Genomic DNA, 12282 nt, shown 5'->3' on the forward strand with positions numbered 1-12282 from the left:
TCTCACACCAGGTCTCCTTCCTGCCCCCACTGCCCGCCCCAGGAGCTCCCTGACAAGCTCCTACCGAAGATGGCTCCATCACAGACATTTCCCTTTCCTGCGTCCTGGAAGATGGGTCCATCTGGACTGAAACATGGAGGCGATTCCTCAGCCTGTCGGGGCGAGAGGGGCGATTGGGGAGGTTACAGAAGGGGCTTCAGTCCATGTCACACCCCAATTTCCCCCCGACTCTTCAGACTCTCCCATTAACAGCATCTCTGAGGCAAATGCCAGGAAAAGAGCAGAACTAAAGGGGCCACTTTGGGGGATTTCCCCCCACTGCCCTGTAAACTCCTCTCCCTGAGGAACAGCAGGAGCCCTCTGGTGGCATCAACTGAAGAATGAGCTGCCCTGGACTCCTGCAGCAGCCCCCAGGGACAGGCAGGCAGAGGCGGAGCCCGTTGGCCCATCCACACTCCCTGCCTGCCCAAAGCAGCAGCGACTCCGGTGGGGCTGAGATGTGAATCCTGCCCAGAAATCAGACCAGGGCCCTGGGCAGACCCCCAAACTCATGAGACACAGACCCCGCCAGCACGGGGGTGTCTGACAATAACACACACTGGGAGCAGGGGGGGGCTGCGTTTTTGCCTCTGTTCCCCTCCCACTACCCCATACACCCCCTTCCCTCGCAGTGCCCCCCATTCACATCTTCCTTCATTGCAGCCTCGTTCCCCTCAGCCCTATAATCCCCCCGATCGCCCTGCATCGCCCCATCTTCCCTTCAGTGCGCCCCTGCCCCATCTCAGCCTGTTCCCCGCATCCCCAGCACCTGCCTCCTGCCCCCACTCCGCTCCCCCCGCCTGCCCCTCTTTATCCTCCGCCCCCTGCAGCCCGGGGGTGTCGGGGGGGCGGGTCTCTCTCACCTTCCCTCCGAGCGGGACCCCCCGGGGCAGGGGCCGGGCCGGGGGCTCTGCCCTGGGAGAGGCTCCTGGGGAGCAGCGGGAAGGGCCCTGCTGGAGATTCCCCTCTCCCGGCTGCAGCCAGGGCTCCGGGCTCCCAGCACCAGCCGCCGGGGCTCGGGGATCTCGCCAGGAGCCTGGGAGCCAGAGTCACCGCAGCGGCTGCGAGTCACTTCCTGCTGCCGGGCCGGAGCCCAGCGCTCGCTGCCCCACAGCCGCCTCCCGGCTGCTCCTGGGTCCTAGCGATCAATCCGCCAACTGCAGCCGCCTCTGCCCCAGACCCTGCCCCCAGGGGACCCACTTCACTTGGGCTCAGGCAGCTTCTCCCAGTCCTCTGTAGAAACGTCTCCTGTCAGCATTCAGTCTCGCTTGCAGCCTCCCTGCAGGACAAACTCGGGCTCCGGTCGCTGACTGATCAGCACATCTGAGACTTGAAAAACTTTTCTCCGCCTTGGGCTGGCTAAGGCCTTGCCCTAACCTGCCTCTCTGGTCACAGGCTACCAGCACTGGTGCAAAACATCTGGGTGTCTCAGGTGGCTGGGCCAGATTTGTATGGGAGAGAGAGAAGGCAAGAGGAGAGAGAGAGAGCAGAAGTGGGGGTGGAATAATGGTTTAGACCAGTGGGAGAGGTAAAAATGAGCTGGTCTGGTCCAGCATACTGGCAAGAGCCGGTACACCGCTGACCTCACCAGCAGGGGGCAGCTTCCCCAGGCCAGTGATTTAAAGGGCTCAGGGCTCCTGGCACTGGCTGAAGCCCTGGGCCCTTTAAATCACTGCCCAAATCCTGGGGCTCGCAGCTGCAACCCTGGGGCTGCTGCAGCAGGGCTCTGGTGGCAATTTAAAGGGCCAGGGGCTCTCGCTGCCACTACAGCAGCAGAGCCCTGGGCCATTTACCTCACTGCCAGAGCCCCGGGGCTCCCGGCCACTGCCACAGCTCCTGCCATGATTTAAAGAACCTGGGACTCCCAGCCACTGCCATGGCAGCCGGAGTCTTGGGCCCTTTAAATCTCAATGTAAAGGGCCCAGGGATATAAAGACCCCACCAATTCTGGTTGAGGCCCCTCCTCCTCCTCAGGACTCCGGCATATCGCTAAGTCCTTTAAGTTACTTTCACCCCTGACCATTGGGAAGGAAACAGACGTGTGGGGGGAAGGCTGGCGGCAGAACCTCAAGTCTCACATCCCAGGGGCAGTTCAGGATTTAGCCGAAGCTGAAGCAGTTAAGATGTTGGCTGGTTCCTCTTCTCTGCTTTGCCCTGCTCAGCTTCCCTTTCAGGATCAGGATGATGAAAGCCCAACGGTGTCATGTGGGTCCCACCAGACAGCGGGTGTGAGACACTCCCCAAGGGTACAATCTGGACTGTTGAACTGCTTAATTCTCCATCCCAGGGCATGTTTTATTCCACGATAAATAAAAATCAATGACTTTTAAAAAAAACCAAGAAAATCAGATTTCTGTTATTTAAATGTCTGTCTGGTGATGTTCTCCTCCTAACACAACATGGCATGAATGAAATAACCAAACAATGAAACAACCAAATGAAATTAAATGAAATGAAATAACCAAACATTCATTGTCTGATATAGCTGGAAAACTCATCTGAGAAGTTTTCAAAATAAATCACTGTTTAAAAATGTATAGTGCGTACCTTCCAAAAATTAATTCTACATCTATCTCTGCATTGTGAAGAATATGTATAAAGGTTATAAAAACCAACGAGAATACATTTTTATGTACAAAATCATGATTAAATGGAGTCTTCCTGAGTAGTGATTTAAATCAAATCCAGCCTGCTTCTTCTCTGTGTGAACAACAAACCCCTCCACGCTCTGCTCACACACAGCCACCAGCCTTCAAAGTCACTCTTGGCTGCACTGTTCTGAGTGCGACTAGCCAGACACTCAGGAACTTACCAAACGACACAGCAACATCAGCCAGTTTTCAACTCCAAGCCTTGCACCGCAGGAAAGTGCATCTTGGACAGCTCAGTCTGGTCACTGGGCTGGACAAACTCAGTCATTAGTGGGACACCCCCACAGAGGGGCCGGACTAGGCCACAGCCTTGTTCTCTCCAGTCAGATCCCCCAAACCCTTCAATGAAAACACACAGGTCCAGACAAAACACTAAAATCACTTTAGTAACTGGAGCAAGGGGGTTTTCAGGGATTATTAGGGAGAAAGATGTGAAAGGTCACAACCGGGTCCAACTATAAAAATATAAAATGCATTTTAAATCCTAAATTTTACCAATTTAAGGAAAATGTGAAGCAAGGCGGTTATTGCACCCCACCTGCTGTTGCAGGCAGTTCACAGTTCTGAGTACACAGGCTGGATTTCCTTCCAGCCTTAGTCTGTCCTCCCCAGTCTAAGGCCCCTGTTGCCTTTCAAGCCATCTTGTTGCCTTCTGTAAAGATGAGAGAGGAGAGGGGAAAATGGAGGCAATTCTCCCTTGTGCTTTTGTACCACTCTCCTCTTTGAGGTTCACCCCCCAGCTGGGGGGCAGGCGACAATTAGTCTGTGGTCTAAGTGAGCGTCCAGCCGTCCTTCTGGTGAATTGTAACTCTCTTGTTCCTGGCTCCACAGCTCGTGAAGGACTGGTTGAGCAATTACTGGCCACTTAGCACCTAGCTAGTGTGCAGGTGCCATGGTCTCTGGGGAGTTCATCTGTGGCTGTTTTCCAGCTTTACAGCATGCAACAGACAAACAGCAAACACTCCAAGCTCCACGGACAGTGCTGATAGACACATTTCAATGGGACAATAATATTTAGCAGAAGATGACTTTTCCTATGATACCTCGCAGGACATACTTTGGAGAAGATTTATCATTTTGTAAACGTGGGGCTGGCGATGTGCTCAGCTCTGAAGTCCTCCAGTGGCAGCACAGAAGTGCGGATGGCCACGTGAAAAGTGATATTCCTCAATATCGCTGTTCACAGAAGACTTATCCCCCCAGTGACACCCCTACTTCTGTGCTGCTTCTCCACCTGGGTTTGAGAGCCTGAGCATTTATCCCCGCCTCTCAGGCGGGCCAGTTCCTTCTTCACGAGCCCCAACCACCTGGGGCTGACAGCCAGTGCTCTTTAAAAAACAAACAAAGACCACACAGAGGTCATGTCTCCCTTGACACATTACTGTCCGTTCATTGGGAGGCTCTGCCCACAGTTTGAGAATTACTAGTGTAGAGAGTCACCATGGGTATTGGTAGCCAAAATGGTAACACCTGCTCCTTTCCATCTCCGGGATCCCCACAGAAAATATTCGAGCAGAAGGGCGGAACAGATCCAACTAACACTAACTTTGCAAAACACATTTTGGTGATTTCAGCTATAAACATTCTCTCCATCTTTCAGCCCCTTCCCCCGGTGAATCAATTACATGCAAGTTGCTAAATCCTTTCTTGCCATGGTGTCACAGAAGTTTAGATCCTGTGTGGATTCTTCCATGTTTAATGAGGTCAGACCTCCGTATGAAACTTTTCCCGCAGTCCAAGCACCTCTGGAGTCTCTCCTCTGTGGTTTGCCTGATGTTCAACAAGGTGTGACCTTTGTATGTAACTTTTCCCACAGTACAAGCACCTGTGGGGTCTCTCTCCTGTGTGGATTGCCTGGTGTTTAACAAGGTTAGACCTCTCTGTGAAATATTTCCCACAGTCCAAGCACTTGTGGGGTCTCTCTCCTGTGTGAATTCTATGATGTTGAACAAGGTGTGACCTGCTTATGAAACTTTTCCCACAGTCCAAGCACTTGTGGGGTCTCTCTCCTGTGTGGATTGCCTGATGTTTAACAAGGTCTGACCTTTGTATGAAACCTTTCCCACAGTCCAAGCACTTGTGGGGTCTCTCTCCTGTGTGGATTGCCTGATGTTTAACAAGGTTTGACCTCTCTGTGAAACATTTCCCACAGTCCAAGCACTTGTGGGGTCTCTCCCCTGTGTGGATTGCCTGGTGTTTAACAAGCTGTGACCTTCTTATGAAACTTTTCCCACAGTCCAAGCACTTGTGGGGTCTTTCTCCTGTGTGGATTGCCGGATGTTTAACAAGGTTTGACCTCTCTGTGAAAAATTTCCCACAGTTCAAGGACTTGTGCGGTCTCCCTCCTGCGTGGAGTACCTGATGTTGAACAAGCTTTGATCTTTGTATGAAACTTTCCCCTAAATCCAAGCACTTCAGGGGTCTCGTTCCTGTGTGTAATGCCTGATGACGAACTAGGTGTGACCTTCTTATGAAACTTTTCCCACAGTCCAAGCACTTGTGGGGTCTCTCTCCTGTGTGGATAGCCTGATGATAAACAAGGTCTGACCTTCGTATGAAACTTTTCCCACACTCCAAGCACTTGTGGGGTCTTTCTCCTGTGTGTAGTGCCTGATGACGAACTAAGTGTGACCTCTGTATGAAACTTTTCCCACAATCCAAGCACCTGTGGGGTCTCACTCCTGTGTGTAATGCCCGATGTTCAACAAGGGTTGACTTTCTTATGAAACTTTTCCCACAGTCCAAGCATTTGTGGGGTCTCTCTCCTGTGTGGATTACCTGATGTTTAACAAGGTTCGACTGTCTTGTGAAGCTTTTCCCACAGTCCAAGCACTTGTAGGGTCTCACTCCTGTGTGGACTGCCTGATGTTTAATAAGGTTTGACCTCTCTGTGAAACTTTTCCCACAGTCCAAGCACTTGTGGGGTCTCTCTCCTGTGTGGATTGCCTGATGTAGAACAAGGTGTGACCTTCTTATGAAACTTTTCCCACACTCCAAGCACTTATGGGGTCTCTCCCCTGTGTGGCTTAACTGATGTCTAATTATTTGTGTCTTCGAAATATAACATTTCCCGTACTCGAGTGATTGAGAGGGTTTTTCTCCACTGTGGCTTCTCCTGTGGTTATTAAGATCTGAGAGCTTATTGAAGTTTTCCCCATGGTCCAAGCATTGAAGGGGTTTCTCTCTAGTATGGATTGTCTGTGTCTCAAGCTGTGATCTCACAGTGAATCCTTTCCCACACTGAAGGTAGTGCCAGGGTGTCTCTTCCTTGGGATTTGTCTGCTGCGCGCCAGGATTTTCCTCTCCTCCCCCATTGTTTGTAGATTTATTCACTTTCTTCCCTGGGTGGTTTCCCAGCAGCCTCTCTGACCTGTGCCAACATCCCCAGGATTTTTCCTGTTCAAAGCACTGGGAAAAATTCCCTTCAGTTCTTTCCACAAAGGTCCCCAGAGGTTCCACTTCCCAGGGAATGTCTTCATGATGATTCCCCTTCTCACTGTCATTCCCTCGCTCAGCATCTACTGGGAGAGACACAATCCAGATAGGAGTCATTGTGCTGGGGAGAAAACGGAATAGCATCGAGGGAAAACCCAACACAGAGACTGAGCAATTGGACTCCTCCTCCACATCCCACCCAAACACTCACAGGGAAGGAAAGCTGGGAAGCAAACTCCTGAAGATAAGAGGCTGGGTGGAATGGTGTGAGCTATATCTGATGACTGCAGCCCTGTCCTGGCTGAAATGAGGAAGAACTGAGTGTGCTTACTCACACCATATTTGGGGATTCTCAGCTTTTTCATTCATCTCCCAGACGGTTTCTGTGTTACTCCTCACCTGTATGGGTGAATCTCAGAAGCCTTCTTTCCTTGCAGGCCTGGAGATCGGGCAACCAAGGCTCTTCCCCTTGTTCCAGGCGGACAATCAGCTCAGGTTTGGGAAGGGGGAATCCTGTGCAGAGGGTGAAATCAGACCAGATCAGGGTGCGTGGAGTATTTGTCAGAAAGGATATTCTGTGAGTGGAACCTGACCCTGTGCTCTGCTGGAGGAACGTGGAATCCAGGAGGAGTGTAAAATGGTCACTGAGCCTCCTTGTGCAGAGGAAGTTGTCTGGGGAGGTGAGTTGAATTATTACCACACACTGACTAGGCGTTCCCAGGATCTGTGCGCTCTAGGGGCCTTGCTGACTCACACACGGCTCTGGACTTAAACCCCTGCCTCTTTCTAAACCTGCAGAGCCCAGAGCCCTCCCCAAGGCTGGAGCTAGTCCCAACGAGGGAGGTGAACAGGGATTGTGTGTGCAGCCAAGAAACAGTACAGACAGGACAATGCTGGATTATGCCCCATTGAAAGCTGGAGGGGTGAGGATGATTTAGCTTGTCCATTGGGTTTTGACACCCACGTCCCACTGGAGGGGGCACGGAGACGCAACTCTTCCTCACATGGCAGTTGTGCATTATGGAACCCACTCACCTCTGATCTAACTGACATGGGAAGAACAGGACCAGATAGAGACACACAGACCCCATGGCTTCTAGTATCTGAGGACACGGGAATCCCTTACCCAGCGAGGTCACCATCTCGTAGTTCTCTTGCATGACATCTCTGTAGAGGGCTCTCTGAGCGGGGTCCAGCAGAGCCCCCTGCCCCTGGGTGAAATACACAGCCACCTCCTCGAAGCTCACTGGCATCTGAAACAACAAGAGTCCCCCACTCAGCACCTGCTGCCCCAACCACAATCCTGCTAGTCACAGGGGAGGAAGGATAAAGAAATGGAAGCTCGGGGAGGGCCAGAGTAGCAGAGTCTCACCCCCACCCTGCTCAGAGCAGCCAGGAGGCTTCAGAGGGTGGGAGAAGGTGAGAGCTCCTTGTCTCCCCAGCACACGGAGGAGGGCAGGGTCTTCTCATTTCCTACAAACCTGACAGACACAGGCTGATACGGGAAGCAGAGCTCTGAGCCAGAGACGGGAAAAGGAATCCAAAGAGCTTCCCTGCATATGTCACAGCAGCCTCAGGCCAGTGGTGTCTCACTCCAGCACTGGGAGCCTGGAAAATGTTCCCAGCCCTGTGCAAGGGGGTTGTATCCTTTTTGAGAAATGGGGGAATGTCTCGTCTCCCCTCCCCCATCACCAATGGACCCACTCAGAAAATCAGCAGGTTTCTCACACCAGGTCTCCTTCCTGCCCCCACCCCCAGCCCCTCAAGAGCTCCCTGAAATTCCCCTACCCAAGCTGGCTCCATCACAGACATTTCCCTTCCCTGCGTCCTGGAAGACAGGCCCATCTGGACTGAAAGATGGACATGATTCCTCAGCCTGTTGGGGGGGCGAGAGGGGAGGTTACAGAAGGGGCTTCAGTCCATGTCACACCCCGATTCTCCCCAGACTCTTCAGACCCTCCCAGTAACAGCATCTCTGAGCCAAATGCTAGAAAAAAAGCAGAACTAAAGGGGCCACTTTGGGGGATTTCCCCCCACTGCCCTGTAAACTCCTCTCCCTGAGGAACAGCAGGAGCCCTCTGGTGGCATCAACTGAAGAATGAGCTGCCTTGGACTCCTGCAGCAGCCCCCAGGGACAGGCAGGCAGAGGTTGAGCCCATTGACCCATCCACACTCCCTGCCTGCCCAAAGCAGCAGCGACTCTGGTGGGGCTGAGAAATCAGACCAGGGCCCTGGGCAGACCCCAAAACTCGTGAGACACAGACCCCGCCAGCACAGGGGTGTCTGACAATAAGAATACGCTGGGAGCAGGGTGGGGGTCTGTGGGGCTGGGTTTTTGCCTCTGTTCCCCTCCCGCCTCCCCTTCCCTAGCAGTGCTCCCCACCCACATCTTCCCCTATTCCAGCCTCGCTCCCCTCAGCCCCATTATCCCCCCGATCCCACTGCATAGCCCCATCTTCCCTTCAGTGCGCCCCTGCCCCCATCCCAGCCTGCCCCCCGCAGCCCCAGCACCCGCCTCCTGCCCCCACTCCGCTCCCCCCGCCTGCACCTCTTTAGCCTCCGCCCCCTGCAGCCCGGGGGTGCCGGGGGGGCGGGTCTCTCTCACCTTCCCTCCGAGCGGGGCCCCCCGGGGCAGGGGCCGGGCCGGGCTGGGGGCTCTGCCCTGGGAGAGGCTCCTGGGGAGCAGCGGGAAGGGCCCTGCTGGAGATTCCCCTCTCCCGGCTGCAGCCAGGGCTCCGGGCTCCCAGCACCAGCCGCCGGGGCTCGGGGATCTCGCCAGGAGCCTGGGAGCCAGAGTCACCGCAGCGGCTGCGAGTCACTTCCTGCTGCCGGGCCGGAGCCCAGCGCTCGCTGCCCCGGAGCCGCCTCCCGGCTGCCCCTGGGTCCTAGCGCTGAATAGGATCCTGTGCAGCATCCTTGGGCACATGTTACCAGCACTGGGTGACCAGACACAAATTGTGAAAAATCAGGACAGGCCGGGAATGGGTGGTAATAGGCACCTTTATAAGACAAAGCCCCAAATAGCGGGACTGTCCCTATACAATTGGGTATATTGTATTATAATCCATATATCCAATCTGGTCACCCTACCAGCATTGGTGGAAAAGTTGTAGCTGGCTGGGCTGGCTAAGCCAGACTTGTGGGAGACAGAAGCAAAAGCAGAAAGAGAGGAAGTAAAGATGGCGGGGGGGGGGGAGAAGAAAAATGATGGATGAGGGGAAGGGTGACAGCAGAAACCCATCCTCATATCCACCAGGGTGCAGAGCCAGCCTCAGGGCCTATACCCTTTGCCCATGCAGGCTATCCATTCTGCACCCCCTTTGCCACTAATCTTTGCCCCTTCTGCATCCTAACTCCTACACTGTGTCCCTAACCCCTACATTTTTTCACCTTCACCCCAACCTCTCCAGAGTGCCACTTTCACCTTAACCCCTGCACTTCCCTGCCACCTGTGACCCCAACCCCAGCCCTGCTCTGCCCATGTGCCTGCCACACTGCTGTCCTGCCCAGGTCCCCCCACACTCTTATGCCCAGCAACCCCATGCCCAGTGGCCTCCCACCCACAGACTCCCCACACTGTCCAGCACCCCGTCACAGCCACTCACCCCCCAATTCTCCAGCATACCATATTCCTGAGGGCTTTCAACACGAAAAAATTAAAAATTCTGTACACAATATTTTAAAATTTTGTCCATTTTATTTGTCAATACCAGGGCTGTCCCTAGCTATTATGGGCCCCTACGCAACCCCCCTGTAGTGGGGGCAGACGTCCATGGGGGGGGAGCCCCAGGCCTCCACAGGGGTTTGGCTTGGGAGACTGGGAGGAACCACTTCTCAGCACTCACCGGGGGGGGGACAGCTGGGGCCAGGTCTCTGTCCTTCTTGCCACCGGTGAGTGTATGCCAGGCCCTGCTGCAGAGTCCTCAGGGGTAGGGCTGGGGTGGAGCAGGGGCAGGAAGAGGTGGGGTGGGGCAAAGCAAGGGCAGGGGCTTTGGGGAAGGGGTGAAGTGAAGGCAGGGCTGGGGCAGGAAAAGGCAGGGTGGGGCAAAGCAAGGGCAGCGGCTTTGGTGCCCCAAACTTCCTGGTGCCCAACATAGCTGCCTACTTTGTGGATGGACCCCTGGGCCCTGGTCAGTACATATATAGAGAGGCTCCAGACTGATAGTGGCAAGCATTAGCCCCTGGCTGCATGGAGGTGGGCGATCACCCTGCAGACTTCTCCCTCCCCTCCTAGGAGAGGGACTTGGCAGTGACATACCTCTGTGTGCATGCCAAAAGGCCACAGGGAAACATTTTACATGATGGCTGGCATGTTAGCCAGGACCCAAAATAGCTGATACCAATGGCTGAGTCCAGCCCTCACTGGGCCCTTCCCTGCCAGGGCTCTGGGCCATCACCTCCCAAATGGCCTTTCATTCTCCCTAAAATGGAACATTTCCCTCTAGGCCTGAACAGCCCAGCAGTGCTTGGGGTGTGCAGCGTAGTAAGAACAGGAATTCTCTTCAGGCACCAGCCTTTTCTTTATGCCCTGATTCACACAGGGCTTGTCTACACCACGGCGTGTTCTAGGGACCAGGCTGTGTCCATACAGCCTGGTCGCTAAAAGCCGGCGTGTGTAAATGCTCTTTGTCGGCAAAATACTTCCAGCCCCACAAGCGGCGTTCGCGCTGCTGACAAAGCTGTGTTCACACTGCCACTTGCTGCGGCAAAACTTTTGTCTTTCGGATGGGGGAGGGGAGTTTTTTAAAGTACCCGGGAAAGACAAGAGCTTTCTCGGCAATGTAGCAGCGTAGACAAGCCCATTCCTGGTTGCCACACGTGGTTCTGTGGGACTGTACTGGGTAACTTGGCACACGGTTTCAACAGTGCCGGCCAAGCCTCATTTGAAGAGTGGCTCTTGGTTAGGATGATTTAAGGCAGTTTTTGAAGGTCTTTCCCATAGGTGAGGAAGCACGTGCTGCATTCTTGAAGGGTCCTTTAAAATCCCACCTGACTAGGGTGACCAGATGAGAGATATGAAATATCAGGATGCGGGCGGGATAGCGGGGTGCTGGTGGAGCAAAAAAACCAAAAAAACAAAAAAGCAAGAGCTGGCGGCAGAGGAAAAAACAAAAACAGAAGCAAAAGTGCCGCTGGAGCATAGCACCCACCGGCAGCTTCACCCGCCACCCCTCTGCAGGGCAGGCGTTAGGCCTATTCCACTAATTCCCCCGAATTGGGCCCCGCGCCCAGTGAGAATCCCTTCCTTGGCTATAGGCGCCTTTTTAATTTTTACTCACCTGGTGGCGCTTCGGATCTTCAGCGGCACTTCGGCAGTGGGTCCTTCAGTGCCGCTGAAGACCTGGAGCGAGTGAAGGACTCGTCGCCGAAGACTTCGAGCACCCCCTGCTGAGTACAAGCCCCACGTGTTTTTTTACACTTTTTTAAAAGTCATCCCTGCTGGGGCCCCATCAAAACTGTTTGAATTGGGCTCCACAGTTCCTAAAGCCGGCCCTGTCCCTCTGCACCAGCTCCCCTCGGCTGCGCCGCCATCTCCCCTGAGCTGGCTGCTGCGTCCTGCTTCTCCCCCTTCCCTCTAGCACTTGCGCCGCCATACAGCTGAATAGCGCAAGCCTGGGAGGGAGGGGTGAGGAGGGGGAGGAATGTGGCGTCCTTGGGGAAAAGGCGGGGCCAGGGTGGGAATTTGGGGAGGGATCCAATGGGGTAGTGAGGGGGCAGGGCTGGGGGTGGGGCAAGGGCAGGAATTTGGGGAGGGATCCAATGGGAGAGAGAGGGGTGGTGTCGAGGCAGCGATGGGGTAGAGGGGGTGTGCGAGGGCAAAATATCGGGAGAATTTGCATCCTGACCGAAGTTCAGTTGGGATGTGGGACAAATGAGTAAATATCGGGACAGTACTGATGAAATCGGGACGTCTGGTCACCCTGCACTCGACTCTACGCTGTTTAGAACTCTCCCTCATTCAAAATGCTTTCAGCTGGAGAGACAGAGCTGCAGATACTTGGATCCTCAAGAAAATAAAACAAAACATGTCCTTTTCCCCTAAATAAAAGTGTTCAGCTACTCCAGCCTTCTTAAGAGTGAATCCATCTTTCCCAGCTAAGAAGTTGCTCCCTCCCTTGCATTCTGCAGCCCTGATTGCTGCTTTTCTGCTCCAGGT

General features: G+C 54.1%; 5 protein-coding genes across 10 annotated transcripts in view; 1 reads left to right on the forward strand and 4 right to left on the reverse strand.

Moving 5' to 3' along the window:
• Positions 1-12282, reverse strand: part of LOC115640751 (zinc finger protein 436-like) — a 452700-nt gene that overhangs the window by 357178 nt on the left and 83240 nt on the right. The gene's annotated exons all lie outside the window — the stretch shown is intronic.
• Positions 1-12282, reverse strand: part of LOC115640827 (zinc finger protein 300-like) — a 308757-nt gene that overhangs the window by 276185 nt on the left and 20290 nt on the right. The gene's annotated exons all lie outside the window — the stretch shown is intronic.
• LOC115640730 (zinc finger protein 260-like) overlaps positions 1-12282 on the reverse strand; it is a 341512-nt gene that overhangs the window by 250784 nt on the left and 78446 nt on the right. The window lies entirely within an intron of this gene.
• LOC115640774 (putative zinc finger protein 66) overlaps positions 1-12282 on the forward strand; it is a 687485-nt gene that overhangs the window by 124714 nt on the left and 550489 nt on the right. The window lies entirely within an intron of this gene.
• The window catches only part of LOC115640675 (zinc finger protein 850-like), a 542158-nt gene that overhangs the window by 82875 nt on the left and 447001 nt on the right, over positions 1-12282 (reverse strand). The gene's annotated exons all lie outside the window — the stretch shown is intronic.

This window comes from Gopherus evgoodei, unplaced genomic scaffold (genome assembly GCF_007399415.2).
Source record: "Gopherus evgoodei ecotype Sinaloan lineage unplaced genomic scaffold, rGopEvg1_v1.p scaffold_32_arrow_ctg1, whole genome shotgun sequence".
NCBI classification, from domain to species: domain Eukaryota; kingdom Metazoa; phylum Chordata; order Testudines; family Testudinidae; genus Gopherus; species Gopherus evgoodei.